The sequence below is a fragment of the Triticum dicoccoides genome, chromosome 5A, assembly GCF_002162155.2.
Source record: "Triticum dicoccoides isolate Atlit2015 ecotype Zavitan chromosome 5A, WEW_v2.0, whole genome shotgun sequence".
In the NCBI taxonomy this organism is placed as follows: domain Eukaryota; kingdom Viridiplantae; phylum Streptophyta; class Magnoliopsida; order Poales; family Poaceae; genus Triticum; species Triticum dicoccoides.
In genome coordinates, this window is record NC_041388.1 from 96,764,064 (window position 1) to 96,783,888 (window position 19,825).

Sequence of the window (19,825 nt, forward strand, 5' to 3'; positions counted from 1 at the left end):
GGCGGTGGCGTGCAGGCAGGCGGTGCCGGGGCGACCAGAGCTCCAGCGGCGGCGGGGAGTGGCGCACCTACGGGACAGGCAGCAGGAAAAATAACCCTTTCTTAGGGGTTTTAGAACAAAAAACAGTGCTCAAATAACTACGCTGTATAAATTTGGGCATGGACAGTCCTAAATTACAACCACTTGACTGCAAATATACAACACCCAAGCGGCTGCCTCCTATGCAATCGCCGACCCCGCTGTCGTCATGCTGCAGAACTTCCCCCTCCCACTATCATCGTCGTGGCCGCCTCCAAGCCCCTTGCCCACCGCGTCGTTTTTGCGCCCCCACGCGCTGCCGCCATAGTCGGAGGGGATGGGCCAAACCACACCGTCACTCGAAAGGCCCGGCCGAAGCCACCGGCGCGGCGACGTGAAGCGGACACCGCGGGATCCATCGTTGGCTGCCTCGTCACAGCCGAACAGACGAACGGTGTGACCATGACCGCTCCAGCTGTGGCGGTGGTGCACTCCCCTCTTCCCTCCCGCTTTCTCGCCACCGATCATGTGGAGGAGGAACCGGCGTCACCCGTCACCATGGCTGCCGGCGTCCACACCCGTTTGACAAAATGTCGTAAAGGTATAAAAAATATCTTCATTTTTTTCTAGCTTTGTCGCAAAGTCATCTTGTTCAATGCAAGTGTAGGTGATGTGTGCCTATGTTATTCAATTTTGATGCATGTAGTCTCGAACTGTCAATGATGAAACTTTTTTGTAAAACATGAATGTTGCATCTCAAGATTTTATTTCTCAAGGTACCCCCTCTCAAGAATATGACACACAATGGGAGGAACCCAATCTTGACCTGGATGAGGAGGGTTTTGTTGATGCAACTCCGAAGGAAGTTGCCAAACTACCAAGAAGATAGAAACAAATTACTATTTGTGACATGGAAGAAATTGACGTTGATGCGGCCGTTGGAAGCAAGTAACCAATGGTAGTATGGGAGAAGGCACAGGAGGATTCATGGCACCATGGGAGGTGGCATAGAAGGATTCATGGGTGGCATGGGTGGATTGATGGGTGCCATGGGAGGTGGCATGGATGGTGTTGTGGGTGCCATGGGAGGAGGCATGGGTGGTGCTATGAGTGGTGGGATGGGAGGAGGCATGGATGACAATGGAGACAATGAAACCAATGGTGGCAATGAGACCAATGTTCCAAGCCATGGAGGCAATGGGAACACAAGTGACAATAGAGGAGATGAAACTCGAGAGACTATGTTCTATGTACTTTTATCTTTATTATGCAAAAAATGTGTTGGTGATGCACTATGCTTATGGTTTGCATTTGAATTTGATATGTGGATTCGAGGTTCAATTTGATATGTTGTTCATTATGTGTGTGGTGATCTTGCAAAGTTTAAATTCTATCAATAGTTAATGTTTTGTTTCAATACACATGCAATTGTGAAGAAGAAATATGTGACTGGGTTCCCTATTTTAGGGCAGCTATTGGAGCAGTGGTGCCCTATTTTAGAACAATTGTTCGAGATGGACATTTTTTTGGTGCCCCAAATAACATTTTTTAGTGTTCTAAATTTTTCTCAAACTATATGTTCTTGGAGATGCTCTCGGGAGGCGGAAGAACGAAGGAGAGAACAAGAGTGCGGGTTAGAGCATCTCAAACTAAACCACATAAAAACTCCCCTCAAAATAATTATATGGGATTTTCATGTAATTTAGATAAGAACTACAAGGAGGTGCTTTATCACATCCTTTATACATCATCCCCTATAACCTATATTTTCTTTTTGTCTCCCCTCCTCTCTTTGTGTGTGTGTGTGTGTGTGAAGCGATGGTGAACAAATCTCGCTGTGGTACGGTGGCAACAGTGTGCGAGCAATGGTGCTGAATGGTGAGGGTAGAAGGCGACATCAATTAATGGTTGGTAGTGGTCAACAGCATCAAGCGGGCAAGCGGGCATGCGGTGGCGGCTTGGTGGTTGTGATAGTTATACGGAAATGCCATTTTCCCCTACACAGAGCGGAAGTTGGACTGGATTATACGGGACCCCCTAAAAATCACATTTATTGAACTCGCTGGAGCTTTTTTTGGCCCAACTCCCTCTACCGTTCTTTATATGTGAAAGGGGATTTGTTGAAGATACTCTTGGAAGAGAAGGGTATATTTCCCATGATAATTTGGAAGAAATGAGAGCTTACTGCACGTAAGAGCATCTCCAGCGGACTCTCTTCCCTAGTTTCTCAAGTGAACAATTCGAACAGGGTCCGAATAGAAAAATGCCATACAGCTGGACCCATTTCCAACTCATATGTCTGGGTTATCCAGTGAAAAATCATGGATGTCGCCTAGAGGGGGGGGGGGTGAATAGGTGCTTTAAAATAATTACGGTTTAGGCTTGAACAAACACTACAAGAAAAGACACATCTGTGACATTTTGGGCCGAACGAATTTTTTTCCTGTCATGCTTATGACACTTCTATGACGATGATTGTGACAAAACCCGGTATCGTCATAGATGTGGTGGGATCCTACTTCTATGACAAAAAATCATGACAAAAAATGGGCTTTTCATCCTGGGCAGGCCGGAGACGCAGCTGCATGACATTCTTTGGGCCGTCCATGATGGAAAAAATCATGGTAGAAGCGAGGGCGAGGAAAATATCTGGGAGTTCCCGGTTACGGTGGGTGGTCGGGGGCTGAGCGATGCGCGTTTCTCTCATACACGTACGCGCGTGGGTGCGAGGCGTTGGGCTCTAACTGAACCCGAGCGAGGCATTCGCCTACTGAACCCGAGCAATTGCACTGCAGGTTACGCGTTACTGAACCCGAGCGATCGATCGATCTAGCTGTTAACTGAACCCGATCGAGCGATTCCGACTGCTGCTAACTGAAGCCACCTGCTGCCTCTTGATGAACAGTAAGCGTTGTTGGGGGTTGGATGAATATTTCCCGATGGGGGGTTGGATGAACAGGACCCCGTGGTAGTAGAGGCCATTGCTGCTGGATGAACAGGACCCCGATCGAGCCGGTTGGGGTGGATGAACAGGACACCGTGGAGGGCTGGATGAACAGGACCCCATGGAGGGCTGGTTGAACAATAGCCGGTGGAGGGCTGGTTGAACAGTAGCCGGTGGAGGGCTGGATGAACAGTAGCCCATGGAGGGGTGGTTGAACAGGACCTCGTGGAGAGGGTTGGTTGAATAGTAGCCGGTGGAGGAGCGATGGAGGCAAGAGGGAGACGCCGTGGAAGAACAGTCGCAGGTGGAGGCTGGAGGAGGTCGACGGTGGATGAACAGTAGCCCGTGGAGGCAGTCCACGGTGGCGATGAACAGTAGCCCGTGGAGTCCCGTTTTGCGGTACGCCACACCCCTCCCGATGAAAAGGACCCTGTTTCAACCTAATTGTTCAAAAAATTTGGAGTTACAGAAGTATTTAAAATAGTCAGATTGCTACAGACTGTTCTGTTTTAACAGATTCTGTTTTCTTTGCGTTGTGTGCTTATTTTGATGGCTCTATGGTTTTCTTTGTTGAGTTTTTGCCATAGAAAAGTTGGAATACAGTACATATAATGCAAGAACAAAAATATGAATTGGTTTGATACAACACTTGTAGTGATTTATTTTCTTATACTAACGGATCTCACAAAGGTTTTGTTGAGTTTTGTGTGATTGAAGTTTTCAAGTTTTGGGTTATCTTACGATGGATGAAGGAATAAGGAATAGAAGAGCCTAAGCTTGGGGATGCCCCGGCATCCCAAGCTATTATCCAAAAATGAGCAACCAACTAAGCTTGGGGATGCCCCCGAGTGGCATCCCTCTTTCTTCTAACAACCATCGGTATTTTACTCGAAGCTATATTTTTATTCGTCACATACTATGCGTTTTGCTGGGTGCGTCTTGTATGATATGAGTCTTTGCTTGTTTTATTTTGTTTTTTAAGTCTTGATCCCTTGCTGGACACACCTATTTGGGAGAGCCAAAATTATGTCATGACTTGTTAGAAGTGCTCTCTATGCTTCACTTACATCTTTTTATGAGCTATGGACTTGCTCTAGTGCTTCACTTATATCTTTTTGAGCACGGTGTGCTTTAGTATTTTTGAAGAAATGCTCTCTTGCTTCACTTAGATTTATTTGAGAGTTAGTAAAATTTTCAAGAAATTCTCTCTTGCTTCACTTAAATTAATTTGAGAGAAAGAAATATTATGCTCACGATCTTCACTTATATTTGTTTGAGCTTATGAAAAGCAACACATGAAAATTAGTCCCAAAGTGATAGATATCCAAGAAGGATATAATAAAAACTTTCATGAAGATCATTGGACAAAATAAACTTGATTCTTAGTAATAGTTTTGAGATATGATGATGTGATATGTGAGTCATCTTGATGTGTAATTATGCTTTAGTAAGAATATTGGTGTTAAGGTTTGTGATTCCCTATGCAAGCATGGAAGTCAATAATTATGCAATGAAATTATATCCTACTTGTGGTGCATTATTCAATGTTAATTATGCTTAATGCTCGCTTATGAGATTATTCGTTTCTTGGTTGGTTGCTTCTCAATCTTTTGCTAGCCTTCATTTTGCACTAAGTATGATCTCTACTTGTGCATCTAAAATCCTTTAAACCAGTTGTGCCACATGAGTCCACTATATCTACCTATATGCGGTATTATTTTGTCATTCTAAGCAAATTTGTATGTGCCATCTCTAATTTTCAAAATAAACTTCTCTTTTGTGTGTTCATTTCGCTCGTGGAGCGGTGAGGGGTAGCTAATATTTTCCATGCTAGATGTGTTATTCTCATGATGAGTGTTTATTCACTTGTCATTGCACGAGAGTAAGGCAAAGGTATTAGGGATGCCCAGTCCCGAAATGAAAAAAAATGAATTTACTTTATGTTGTTAAATAATAAATTCATTGGAAAGTGTTGGTATGGAGGGCGACCGTGGATACGGCTAGCCATGGAAAGTGAAAGTATGGTGGAAAAAAGAATAAACTTTATTTTCTGTTTGGGAACCGCCTATGATATATCTAAGCATGGAAAGTATTGGGAACTCTAAGTCGTTTTCATTGGTGGGATGGATACACCTCCCAAAATGTTTTTATCTCTAAGTTTTTCTCTTTGAGCTCTGGCACCTATACAAATCCCTACTTCCCTCTGCGAATGGCCTTTCTTTTACTTTATGCAATTTTTATTTTGAATTTGAGTCTCCATCTTTTCTTATAAAAGCACCAACTAGGAGGCAATATGATCGTACTTGAGTATTGGGTGTAGCTAATATGCGAGTGTGTTTCATGAATGGATCAATGATTGAGCATGATGGGCTAAGGGTAACTTATTTTAGCGTTGATATTTTGAAAGACATGGTTGCTTGTTGATATGCTTGAGTATTTAAATTATCATGTCAAAACTAGACTATTGCTTTGAACAATATAAAAGTCCAAATGTCCATGCTACAAAGAAAAGAATATGATATGACATGTTAGGCAGCATTCCACAGCAAAATTTTTGTTTTTATCACTTCCCTACTCGAGGACGAGTAGGAGTTAAGCTTGGGGATCCTGATACGTCTCCAACGTATCTATAAATTTTTATTGTTCCATGCTGTTATATTATCAATCTTGGATGTTTTATAATCATTTAGAGTCATTTTTATATCATTTTTTGATACTAACCTATTGACATAGTGCGAAGTGTCTGTTGCCGTTTTTTCCATGTTTTTTACATCGCAGAAAATCAATATCAAACGGAGTCCAAATGCCACGAAACTTTACGGAGATTTTTTATGGACCGGAAGGAACATATATAATGGGCCCTGGCTGCACCTAGGGCGTGCTCCGAGGAGAGCACAACCCACGAGGTCGTGCCAGGAGGCACAGGCGCGCCCTGGTGGGTTGTGCCCACCTCGGGTGCCCCCCGGACTACCTCTTTGCTCTATATATACCCCAATATTCCAGAAACCCTAGGGGAGTCGACGAAATATTGATCCAACCGCCGCAGAGTCCAAAACCACCAGATCCAATCTAGATACCATCTCGGATGGGGTTCACCACCTCCATTGGTGCCTCTCTGATGATGCGTGAGTAGTTCTTTGCAGACCTTCGGGTCCGTAGTTAGTAGCTAGATGGCTTCCTCTCTCTCTCTCTTGATTCTCAATACAATGGTCTCTTGGAGATCCATATGATGTAACTCTTTTTGCGGTGTGTTTGTTGGGATCGATGAACTTTGAGTTTATGATCAAATCTATCTTTTTATATCCATGAAAGTATTTGAGTTTCTTTGATCTATTTTATGCATGATTGCTTATAGCCTCGTGTTTCTTCTCCGACATTTGGGTTTTGTTTAGCCAACTTGATTTATTTATCTTGCAATGGGAAGATGTGCTTTGTAGTGGGTTCGGTCTTACGGTGCTTGATCCCAGTGACAGAAAGGGAACCGACACATATGTATCGTTGCTACTAAGGATAAAACGATGGGGTCTATCTCTACATAGATAGATCTTGTCTACATCATGTCATCGTTCTTATTGCATTACTCCGTTTCTCCATGAACTTAATACACTAGATGCATGCTGGATAGCGGTTGATGTGTGGAGTAATACTAGTAGATGCAGGAAGGAGTCGGTCTACTAATCTTGGATGTGATGCCTATGTAATGATCATTGCCTGGATATCATCATGAGTATTTGAAGTTCTATCAATTGCCCAACAGTAATTTGTTCACCCACCGTTTGCTATTTTTCTCGAGAGAAGCCACTAGTGAAACCTACGGCCCCCGGTGAGGGAGTCCTGGACTAAGGTGTCCTCGGGCGTCCGGCTTGTTATCCATGGGCTGGACTGATGGGCTGTGAAGACATGAAGGCCGAAGACTGTACCTGTGTCTGGATTGGACTCTACTTGGCATGGGAGGCAAGCTTGGCGACCGACTATGAAGATTCCTTCTTATGTAACCGACTCTATGTAACCCTAGATCCCCCCCGGTGTCTATATAAACCGGAGGGGTTAGTCCGAAAAGGATATACTGATAACCATAGTCATACAGGTTAGACTTATAGGGTTTAGCCATTATGATCTCATGGTAGATCAACTATTGTAACACTAATATTCATCAAGATCAATCAAGCAGGACGTAGGGTATTACCTCCATAGAGAGGGCCCGAACCTGGGTAAACATCGTGTCCCGCATCTCCTATTACCATCGATCCTAGACGCACAGTTCGGGACCCCCTACTTGAGATCCGCCGGTTTTGACACCAACATTGGTGCTTTCATTGAGAGTTCCACTATGCCGTCAACGAGAGGTTCGATGGCCCCTCCGATCGTCTATAGTGACGATGTCCAAGGAGAAACCTTCCTCCCCGGACAGATTTTCGTATTCGGCGGCTTCATACTGCGGGCCAACTCGCTTGGCCATCTGGAGCAGATTGATAGCTACGCCCCTGGCCATCAGGTCAGATTTGGAAGCTTGAACTATGTCACGGATATCCGTGGAGACTTGATCTTCAATGGATTTGAGACCGCAGCGATCGCTCCCCCTCGCCCCGATGAACATGACTTAAATCTGTCATCGGACCAAATTCAGGAGATGGATCATGTTGCTGCAATGGCCTCAGAACCAGAGCAGATCGTGCCATTTGAGGCCATAGGGTCCGCGGCGCTAGAGCCGCACGCAGACTCGACACCCTGCAATATTTGCACCAACGGAACTCCGGACTCGTCTCCGGCTATAAGTTCCGGACCATGTACGCTTGCGGACACCGAGCTAGATCGGTTATCGATCTTCAAATTCAGTGCCGCAGACATTTTTCAGCACTCACCTTTGGGCGATGTGCTAAACTCTTTAAAGAACCTGTCATTCACGGGAGACTCGCAGCCGAACTGTGTCCGGCTCGAACTAGGGGCTGACGACGGAGAATTTCGCTTCCCACCCGCCACCCACTTCATAGACACTATCGAGGACTCAACCGACATGCCCGCTCCTGGCTCTGCAGACATTAACGGTATAGACGACGACGCCGATAAGGAGCAAGGCCAAGACCCGCCAGTCATCAGGCGAGAGACGACCCCCCCTTCACATGACGTGTACATGATCGATACACTTAAAAAGCCTCGCGGCAAAGACAAGGGAGATCCAGTTAAAACTCCTGAGTCACAGTCTAAGTTTCGGCGCCCCAAACGCCGCCCCAAGTCACGCCACAGCAACAATGGCACTGGAGAAAATAGTACTCCGGACGGCGCCGAAAGCAATGAAGACCCTATGGGAACAACATCCGAGCAGGAGGAACAGGAAAACGGGCAAGCCAGCCCCGACGAACAGGCCCTGCCCAGCGACGGTTCAGAGGACGAAAACTACCTTCTGCTCTCCGAAGATGAGGTAAGCCTCAGCGACGAAGACTTCATTGTACCCGAAGAGCCCCTCGAATAGGAGCGCTTCAAGCGCAGGCTGATAGCTACGGCAAGGAGCCTGAAAAAGAAGCAGCAGCAGCTTCAAGCTGACCAAGACCTACTCAACGACAAATGGACCGAAGTCCTGGTCGCCGAAGAATACGGCCTATGTAGCCTAGCCAAAGGCTACCCACAGCACAGATTGCTATACCAGTCCGATGAAGGGGCGTTGGAGCCCATACCATCGTCACACAATGCGGCAGGTCGCCGGCAACTCTGTCCGGATAAAGAGGCAACTCAAGCCGAACACCAGACCTCCCCACCTCACCGTAAAGGCAGGAACAACGCATGTCACGATTACCCAGATGACCTGCAGAGAGACTTGGACAATAGAGCAGGACACACAAGACCGATCTACGGATCGCGAAAGCATGCTTCGACACGCGATGACGACCACCTATTCGGACGTGTCAAACCTCGACACGCCCGAGCCGAAAACCGCAAAGGGACTCCTTTGGAGTTACGTCGCAGTGTGGCCCAGCATAGAGGCGCCGCACACCCGCTTTGCTTCACCAATGAAGTAATGGATCATGAATCCCCGAAGAGTTCAAACCCGTCAATATTGAATCATACGATGGGGCAACCGATCCCGCGGTGTGGATAGAAGATTTCATCCTTCACATCCATATGGCCCGTGGGGACGACCTCCACGCCATTAAATACCTCCCACTAAAACTAAAAGGGCCAGCTCGGTACTAGTTAAACAGCCTGCCTGAAAATTCCATAGGCAGCTGGGAGGACTTGGAAGAGGCCTTCCTCGATAACTTCCGAGGAACATATGTCCGGCCACCGGATGCCGATGACCTAAGTCAAATTGTCCAACAGCCCGGAGAATCAGCCAGGGAGCTCTGGACTCGATTCTTAGTCAAAAAGAACCAAATCGTTGACTGCCCGGACGCGGAAGCCCTTGCGGCTTTCAGACACGGCGTCCGGGACGAATGGCTTGCACGCCACCTCGGCCAAGAAGGACCTAAATCCATGACAGCCATCACTGCTCCGATGACCCGCTTTTGCGCGGGAGAAGACAGCTGGCTCGCTCGTAGAAGCAATAGCGCCAGCGACCAGGGCACCTCTGAAATCCGAGACGACAACGGCAAGCCACGAGGAAGCAGAAACAATAGTCGCAATGACAATGAAAGATCAGGCGACACGGCGGTCAACGCCGATTTCAGCAACCCCAAGCCCGGCAGTGGAAGAAGCCATTCAAGGCAAATTGAGACGAACCATCCAACCTGGACGGGATATTGGGCAGACCATGCCAGATTCATGGCCACCCCGATAAACCAGCTAATCATACCAACAAAAACTGCTGGGTCTTTAAATAGGCCGGCAAGCTCAATGCCGAACACAGGAGGAGGAGGCCGCCAAGCGACAGGGATGACGGAAAGGTTCACCAACGAAACACCGGGGGTCAGAAGCAATCTCCACCCGAGGATCATCTACTCCTAGAACGAAAATAGCAACCCGGCTTCCGCCGCCCACTCCACACACCTACAAAATTTGTACCGTGCATACATCATTACGCACTCAAGATACCATGGGCATTGGCGGAAGCACAATACGGACAAGCCTGCAAGCACTCCAGTAACTTTCTTTTAAAACTTATTTTTTTATTTTTTTTTCCTTCGCTATCCTTTAAAAACAGGTGACGAACAGGATAAACATCTGAAACTCGCTCTATCGGAGTCCGGATCCGTACACTCACCCAAGGGCTATTTCCATCAAGGATTCCCCCCACCGAGGACTGGCGGTGCAGACGTGCGACAGGAGGTCCAAAATAACTTTTTATAGACCGCACTCCCTATTTCTTGAGCCTGTACTATGTCTGTTCCTCCGCCTCCAACCCCGAGCATGTCAAATAGCCGGGCGGATGGCTTTATATATATATATATATATATATATATATATATATATATATATATATACATAAACACTATTCTGGTCACGGGATCAAAATAATATTCTGATCACAACTTGACCTGCCCCACTAGTAGTACGTTGAACTTCCCTGTGAACTAGGTTGAACTTCCGCCAACATTGCCCAAATGGAGCTTGCGATATACCGTTGGAAAGCTATGGACACCAATATCATGACCCAACTTAAATTTTTTGCAAAATATAAGCGGTTTAAGAGCAGTTTTGAAAACCGTTTTTTCTTCGCACAAAAAACGTGAATCGTATTTTCGATTGCATTTCTAAACCGTTTATCAGAATGAGGCATATAATATGGCGTTGGAAAGCTGCTGCAAAACCGCTCCTTCCACATGTTGAAAGTTTTCTCTAATTCCCTATGGTTAAAGAGTAATTTGAAAAAACGTAAAATTTCGTAAACCGAACAGCTGAGTTCATTTTTTCGATGTCATTTCTAAACGGCCAATCCAATGGAGGCATATGATACGGCGTTGGAAAGCTTATGAAATTGCGCTACTTTTTCATCTTGAAAGTTGTTTTCTAATTTTGAATGGTTTAAGAGTAATTTAGAAAATGGTCCAAGTCCTACCGAGTTCGTATTTGCGAGCTAATTTTTTAACCGTGCATCAGAATGTAGCAAATGATATGGCGTTGGAAAGCTTGAACAAATGCGAAACTTTTTGGTATGTATTGTTTGTCCCAATTCTTTACGGTTTTAAGTCAGTTTTTAAAATGGCGAAAAATGTATTTTCGCCGTAATTTCTACAAACTTTATCGGAATGTGGCAAATACCGCTGAAAAGCTACGGAAAATGCGAAACTTTTTCATGTTGATGGTTTTCTCTGATTCTTAGTCGTTTTCAAGTAATTTCGAAAACGGCGGGATCATTCGTTCTGCCTCTATCGCGAAACAGATTCTTCGAAAATGCACCGCGTGAAGAACCTGAACTTCTCAGCATGTCTACCTGAACTTCACTCTGTTTTTGACGTGCTTTTTTTTGCTCGCAGATCTCCATCCACTACTCGTAGTTCTCCATCCACTCCCCGGAATTCAACAAGTGATATACCGATGGAAAGCTGCTGTAAACACGCAACTTTCTCGTGTTGATCGTTTTTTCATACTCGCGACGGTTTTAAAAGTTTTTCATCCGAAATTCATTCAGTGTAGTAGTTGAACTTCCTGGTGTTTTCACGTTGAACTTCTGTGACGTATTTTACTTTGTAATTTTCTCATCCATTCGTCAGTGTTAATTTTTTTAACTTTCTCCGATCAAGGACTTGAACTTACACAAATAATATTTCTGCCGTTTTCCAGTAATTTAGAAAATGGCAAGATCATGATTTCTTGCTTCATCGTGAAAGAAAATGCACCGCGTGAAGTAGTTGAACATCTGGGGCATGCCTGTTTGAACTTCACTCTGTTTTTGACGTGCTGTTTTCGCCTATAACTCCCCAACCACTTACCGGAATTGAGCAAACGATATACCGATGGAAAGGTGTTGAAAAACGCAACTTTTCCGTTTGATCAGTTTTTCATGCTCGTGATGGTTCAAAAGAAATTTTTGAATACATAAAAATGTGTTTTAAATGGTATACATGAAAATTTTAAACCGTTCATCGGAATGTAGCACATAATATACCATTGGAAAGCTTATGAATAGTAGCAAGTTTTTCATGTAGACAAGTGTTACAAATTCGTTGCTGTTTGAGAGCGGTTTTTAAAATGGCGGAACAACGTCGTTTTATTATCTTTTTTCAACATGTAAATGAACGGCGGACGTCTCGCACATGAATTTTGAACTATGCTAGGAGGAGCACATGAACTTCTTGCAACAAACCCTTCATGCTTTTTGTTTTCTATTCTTATATTCTTATCTGAAACACATTCCGTGTAGTAGTTGAACTCCCACTGTTTTTACCTTGAACATCTGTCACTTATTTTTGTTCAACCTCTCTCACAATAATTTTTGAACTTTCTCAAGCCGAGCACTTGAACTTCTAGCAACAAAACTTTTAGCCTTTGTTTTTTCATTCTTTTTTTCATACTAAATGCACACTGTGTAGTACGTGAACTTCTGGAAATTATCAATATGAACTTCTCGGTGTTATGTGAAAATGTCTGAGTTTTTTGTAGACATTGAACCACTGTACCTTTTTTATTTGAACTCCATTGTGTATTTTTAGAAATGTGAAAATTGGAGTTTTTTTAGAAACATCAAACTTCTTCATTATTTCGAATTGAACTTATTGGTTTTATTCTTTAGTAAATGGAAAAAATCTTCTTTTTTTCAAGTAAATATCAAACTGCTCCCGCTTTTTCCAATTGAACTTCTTGATTTATTCATTAGTGACGAGAAAACCTAAGCTTTTTATATACATTGTACTGGTCCATTTTTTCAAAATTTAACTTCTTGGTTTTAATCTTTAGTACCGTGGGGAAATCTAAGATTTTTTACAAACATCAAACAACTTCATTGATTTAATTAGTACTTCTTGGTGTTATTCGTTAGTAACGCGGAAAGTCCTTGTTATGTAATAAACATCGAACCACTCACCTATTTAAAATGGAACTTCGAGATCTTTTAAAGAAAACAGGGGCAAATCCATGTCTACAAACTTTTTGAACTGCTCAGTTTTTTAATTTGACCTTCTTGGTTTTGGAATAAACAGTTTAAACTTCTATGTCTTTAAAAACGCCAAAAATGACATTGATTTTTTTGTTTATTTGAACTTGTGAGTCCTAAGTTTTAATATACTTTGAACTACTCCGATATTTTAATTTGAACTTCACATTTTGTTTATTTTTTAATAAAGAACTGTTTTTGAAATTTCAGTAGACATCGAATTTGAATATTTTTTTTCAATTTGAACTTCATGGTTGATCCTTTAGTAACAATGGATATTTGAGTTTTTTTAAATGGTTATATCCTAGATATTTTTAATAAACACCAAACCACTTAGTTAGTTTAGTTTCGACTACTATGTTTTTATTTAAGAGGAAATTGTATTTTAATTTTTTTAGTTGTTCCTTTATTTTTAATTTGAACTTCCTCGTTTTATTCTTTAGTAATGAGAAAAAAAATCTGAGATTTCATAAATCTTGAACTTCTGTGTTATTTCAATTTGAACTTCTTAGTTTTATTTTTAGAAAAAAATATATGGGTTCTGAATAAGCATCAAACATTTTTTTAAAATGAACTTATACTTTTATTTTTCCTACAAATGGAAAGATTTTGGTGACACTTGTTTTTTTCTTGGTGTATAAACATCGAACTACTCTGTTATTTTTAATTGAAATTTTTGATTTGTTCTTTATTAATGGAAGAAATCCGAGTTTGTTATAAACATCGAACCACTTCGTCATTTTAATTTGAACTTCTAGGTTTCTTTAGAAACGGAGAAAATCTGGGTTTTCCACTACATCGAACTTCTTTGGTCTTATTCTTTAGTAGTCGAAAAAAATCTGAGTTTTTATAATAAACGTCAAACTGCTCCTTTTTTATACTTGTAAAGAAGCAGAGCCAATTTGTGCAAAATGTTTGTTGTTGTGAAAATGCATTGATTTTGTATGTGAGTTTTTCAATGACAAAGGTCGAGGACGTCTCTGGCTTTTTCTAACTTGAACGCCCGTAGTAAAAAAAGAATCAAGGACCTTCTGTGCTGGGCATCTTCGAACTTCTATGAAAATAAATTAGGTTGGAGCTGGAGACTAGTACATAAGCAAAGAAAGGGTATGGTACAGAATAAACTACAAAACACTGCAATAATAAACAAGTACATGTACAAGAAGTACTGTACTAGTCTAGGCTCACAAAGACATTTCAACGAACACGAGTTGCGCATGTAGAAAGCTGTTTCTGCACAGCCAATGGTTTGGTCTTTTCACGGTTCTTGTCAACACTCAGGTCAACATCGCCATGTAGTGATGTGCTGGCTCGCATCAGATAAGGAGCAAACTTTTTTTTAGAGCGGAGGTATCTACAGCTTGTACACAGCCCTGCCAGCCATGGCGAGCTCACTCACGGCAGTGGGGTGCATGAGCTGCCACACGCACGAGTAGCAGTGGCGAGGGACACATCTTTCTGGCCGGAGCACTGTGACCGATGCCACAATCGTATGGGATGACGCCTCCGCGCGATTGAGGTCTGGGTAGACGCACAGCGGGAGGAGCTGCTCCGGCGAAATAGCAGTTCAGGCGCCCTGGGTGGTGGCACGCGTGCAGGGGAAGCCGTGGCTCGCATACGGAGATGAGCGGTGACGGCGGGGGCGGGGGACATTGCTGGATGTTGTGGGCGAGAGCAGGGAGAGGGAGAGGCGAGCTGAACGATGGTGGATGGGACGAGAACGGCTGTTCCAGGGACGAGCCCTCCTCGAGAAGGTCGAGTTGGCCCTCGCGAGAAGGTCTATTAGTCGGTCCTCGGCGGTGGCGCAGGGCGGGGCTGCTTGCGAAGATCCAAGGGAAGGGAGCGACAGGGAAGGTGGAAGTCCAGATCGAGGTGTCCGAGCCGTTCACCATGGGGATCGATGGTGATGTGTGGCGGCTCGCTGGGGGAGGGAGGTTGGATCGCGGGCGTCATCCAAGAGATGCGAGCGGTGGAATGCGGTGGGGCGAGCATCCCATTAGCGCGCGAGCTCGGGGCGGTGGGGCGCATGAGCTTGGGAGCGTAGGCGGCGGTGGACGAGCTGTGGAATGGCGGCAGCTGTGCGCGAGCTCTGGAACGACGGCGGCTGGGCGAGAGCTTGGGAACGGCGGCGCGCTGGATCGGGAATAACGGGCGGTGCGCGCGAGCTTGGGAACGGCGGCGGTGTGTGGGGATAGGGGACGGCGGCGCCTTGGATCAGGAACGGCGACTCTGCGCGCGGGGTCGGGAACAGAATCGGGTCAGCCTTGCAGAGGTTGGGGGAACCGCGTAGCTTTTTTTGTTAGTTTCTGGATCTCTGGAACACCTAATCGCTCTATATAGGGCGTAATGTGATCACAATAACTATTCTAATACCATGATCATAATAGTGCTGTCATATATATATATATATCATAAGTAATCATTGGCATATTGCTCAGTTACCAGTAAACAATATCCGAACTAACAATACATATTGTTTTCCCGACAAATATGGCTCCTACGGTTATTTCACAGAAATACCTTGGCATAACCCGCCAGGGGCTCGGTGTGGGAACAAATGAGTTGCCAGTAAAAGTCTGAACAACTCTATAGCATATTTTGGCGTCGCAAGTTTGGCCTTATATGCATCAGCTCCGAATCATTGTCTTGGGTCAATAGTTGGGTTGCCCGGCTCCTGTGCTTGCTACCCTATGTTCCGCTCTATCGGCTAGGTTAGTAAAGGGAGAACTACTACGATTGTGCCCTGGTCTAAACCGGACGAACACCTCAGTAGAGAAAGCCGAAAACTGACTGCCATGATGCGACGTGAGCTGGTCAATCACTTGACGACTTATTGGAATCTTTAGCGATTCTCCGTGTCACACGAGGGATCTTTTTCAGATCAAATATCTAAGGCACCATACGCCGCATACATACCAGGGGCTATGTCGTAGCCCCACCATAAAACTCCTATGGCTAAGTGAAAGTGTTAACACCTTATAGTCCGATTGCCTGTTTCGCCGCATTATCACCTCCTTCATGGACCAAAACGTTGGATAAAGAGTGATTAAATGATTTTCCGAACACCCCCATACTTCCGACGAGGGGGCTGAAGCCGACGACTGGAAAATTTTCAGATTATATCAAAACGGCCGCACATGAGGAATTCAAGCTTTCAAGCAAAACATAAATATATTAACTATAAAATAGTCTTTTACAATTTCCATACACCTCACTCGAACATTATGTCTTTTGAGCACCGACCCTCTATAAAGTGGGCGGCCTCTAGGATGTCTTAAAAATAATGCTCTGGTTCCGGACGGTCCTTGCCTTTGGGTGGACCCTTCGTCGCAACATTGATGGCCTTCATCTTCCCCCAGAATGTCTTGACTGGGGCAAAAGCCATTCGTGCACCCTCAATGCACGTTGACCGCTTCACAACGTTGATACGTGGCACCGCGTCAACAAGCCTTTGCACCAAACCGAAATAGCTATTCGGAACAGGCTCGGTTGGCCACAACCGAATTACGACATCCTTCATGGCAGCGCCGGATATCCTATGAAGTTCGGCCCATTGGGACATATGTTCATTGAGCAACAAAGGGCGCTTTGATGCGCCAAACTGCGACCAAAAAAGCTTCTCTGTTGCATATCCATCTTGCGCTTGGTAATACTGCGCCACATCGGCAGAACTCTTCGGCAAGTCCAAGAACTCGTCCGGAGAACTCCATACTTGGTTAAGCTGGGCATAGTTCGGGTCACCGAACTTAGTTTGCAGCAGAAAGGGCTTTCCAGCCGCAATCTCCCTCGCCTGCCGAACCTCCTCATGGGCTGCTTTGCATTCCGACTACGCTTCCCTCGCCTCTTGCAAGGCCTTGTCCAGATCAGCCGTTAAGGCTTTACTCTCTTTCTCCAGAAATTCACAGCGGCCGATAGCATTCTCCAGTTCGAGCGTCATCGTGGATATCTTCTCCTCATCCTGGCACCGTGTAGCTTGTTCGGTGTCAGTGTCAAAACCGGCGGATCTCGGGTAGGGGGGTCCCGAACTGTGCGTCTAAGGCGGATGGTAATAGGAGGCAGGGGACACGATGTTTTACCCAGGTTCGGGCCCTCTTGATGGAGGTAAAACCCTACGTCCTTCTTGATTTATTCTTGATGATATGAGTATTACAAGAGTTGATCTACCACGAGATTGGAGAGGCTAAACCCTAGAAGCTAGCCTATGGTATGATTGTATGTTGTCCTACGTACTAAAACCCTCCGGTTTATATAGACACTGGAGGGGGCTAGGGTTACACAAGGTCGGTTACAAAGGAGGAGATATACATATCCGTATTGCCTAGCTTGCCTTCCACGCCAAGTAGAGTCCTATCCGGACACGGGATGAAGTCTTCAATCTTGTATCTTCATAGTCCAACAGTCCGGCCAAAGGATATAATCCGGCTGTCCGGATACCCCCTAATCCAGGACTCCCTCAGTAGCCCCCGAACCAGGCTTCAATGACGATGAGTCCAGCGTGCAGTGTTGTCTTCGGCATTGCAAGGCGGGTTCTTCTCCATATTTCGAACGTTTGTAAAGTAGTGTCCGGTCCCATAAATGTTTGGACCTATTGGCTTCTGTGCCCAATGAGGGCTATCTCCCATGCATTGAATGGATACGAGGTGCCAGGGCGTTTTTACATTCGCCCCCCTAGCCAGACAAATAAATTGTCTATTAAAAGGACGAGGATTCTCATATCCGATCCACACCATTCTCCCCCAGCGAGAATCCATCAGAGTGCGCTTCGGAAAGATCCATTCCAGCATGGCCGACCTCCGCAGTTCCTCTTCTCGCCCCTGTAGCCCTAAGCCCGGTGATTGGGAGAGGTGTTCAGTCCCACACAGTCGATTAATCAAACTACAGACTAAGGGATTTCTCCCTCCAGCATACATGGTGCCCATTCGAGCCGGGCTTGCCACCTACAATGGCGGGGAGCAAGCGGAGAGCTTTCCCAGTCCCTCTATGGGGGAGCGGGTCTGCCTTGTTCCTTATTTATTAAGGGGACTCGGATTTCCAATTCATCCGTTCCTCCGCGGGCTCCTGGAGTTCTACGGCCTCCAATTACACAATTTTACCCCTGCCTCCATTCTACATATCGCCGGCTATGTGGCTCTTTGCGAGTTATTCCTGGGCTGCGAGGCTCACTTCGAGCTGTGGAAAAGGCTATTTTGCCTCGTCCCTCGCACACAGAGGGGGTCACTTTATCAAGTGGGTGGAGCCGAAATATGGTGCATCGTCGGTACCGGATACCTGTCCGGTACCCCGAAGAAGTCGTCCGAAGACCGGCCTTCGGAATGGTTTTATATGGAGGACGTTCCCCTTCCGGAGCCTGTTCGGCGGGGTCTTCCTGAGTTCAGCAATGCTCCTCTGAAGAAACGTTGAAGTTGGCGCCCACGGAGCCCCCAGGTGGAAAACAATGGAGAAGTCCTCTACCTGATGAACCGGATTAAAGCACTGGCTCAATCAGGATTGACAGTAATCGAAGTTATGTCGATTTGCATAATGCGGGGAGTGCAACCACTTCAATATCGTGGGCACCCCTTGTGGTGTTTTAACGGGGCGGATGATGCCACCCGCTGCGGGCGTAAGGGTCCGGACAATGCTGCCGCTTTAGCAAAAATTCTGTCTGAATTGTTTAAGGGAGAGGAAGAGGAGTTCATCCGCATCAAGCCATGGGATGGATTCTCCATGTACAATCCTCCAAGCTGGGTAAGTTATATCTCCTTACCCCCATTTTTCCCGCATTCTTTGTCGTAAGTATTCACCTTGCCACTTTGCGGCACGAACTGCGAAAAGCCATAAAGGAGGTCAGAAGCCCTTCCCCACAACCAGAGGACCCTGACCGGGCCCTCGACTCCGGACTTGAAGAAGATCCGGTTATATTCGTGGAGCTGATAGACCGGCAGTTCTATCAGTTAAGCTACGATGATGCCATGGTGGCCATTACGGCCGACTATCCCGGACTGCTTCCTGCATCGCACGTAAGAAAACCAAAAAAATCCCAACTCCAAAAACTAGGATCCCCTGTTAGACACTTCACCTACCATATACATATGGCGTTTTTACAGGGAAGGCATTCGGGACGCCCTGCCGAACCCGCAGCACTTGCCAACAAGAGGCACCGAGGCCGGGCGGGCCAAAAAGGAAGGCGGTCAGGACGGAGACGCCGACGCAAAGGTATAATAGAAACCCCGCTCCGTGGTTGTCGTCTTTCTCCAAATGTAACGACGCCCGTGTTTCTTTAACAGAAAAAACGCTCGCCGGAATATGTCCGGCGATGTTGCTAACCACGCTTCCACCAGTCGGGCGCCAGGACTGGACATAGAGGCGGAAGCCGATATGGGGCGGGCGCTGGATAATCCCCCTACAGAGGATGCGGATAGATTATCCACTACAAACTCAGAAGTGGAAAGCGCCATGAATCATAGGCGCTGCCGGGCCGTACTCCGTGACGCTTGTTTCTCACCAGAGGCATTTGATGCCTTCAATTCTGGAGAGGCATACCTCCGTGCTGCTCAAGATGGTTTAGCCAGAGCCACGAATCAGTATGTAAAGGATGTACGGGTAAGTAAATCTGACGATTTATATGTATCAGTAGCCCCTGAGACTTGAAACAGTTAGCATAACTGATTTAAGGATCATCTTTATTGTGCAGGTTCTTACAGAGAAGAATACTAGGCTGTCATAGGAGCTGGAGGAATGCAAGACCCAACTGCGGGCCGTTGTTGCCGCATTGAAGGAACCGAAAAAGTCTCCCGCTGGTAACATTTACTTGATGGTTACCATATAGTGTGCGGCGTGGCTGCAGATCTAACAATAGA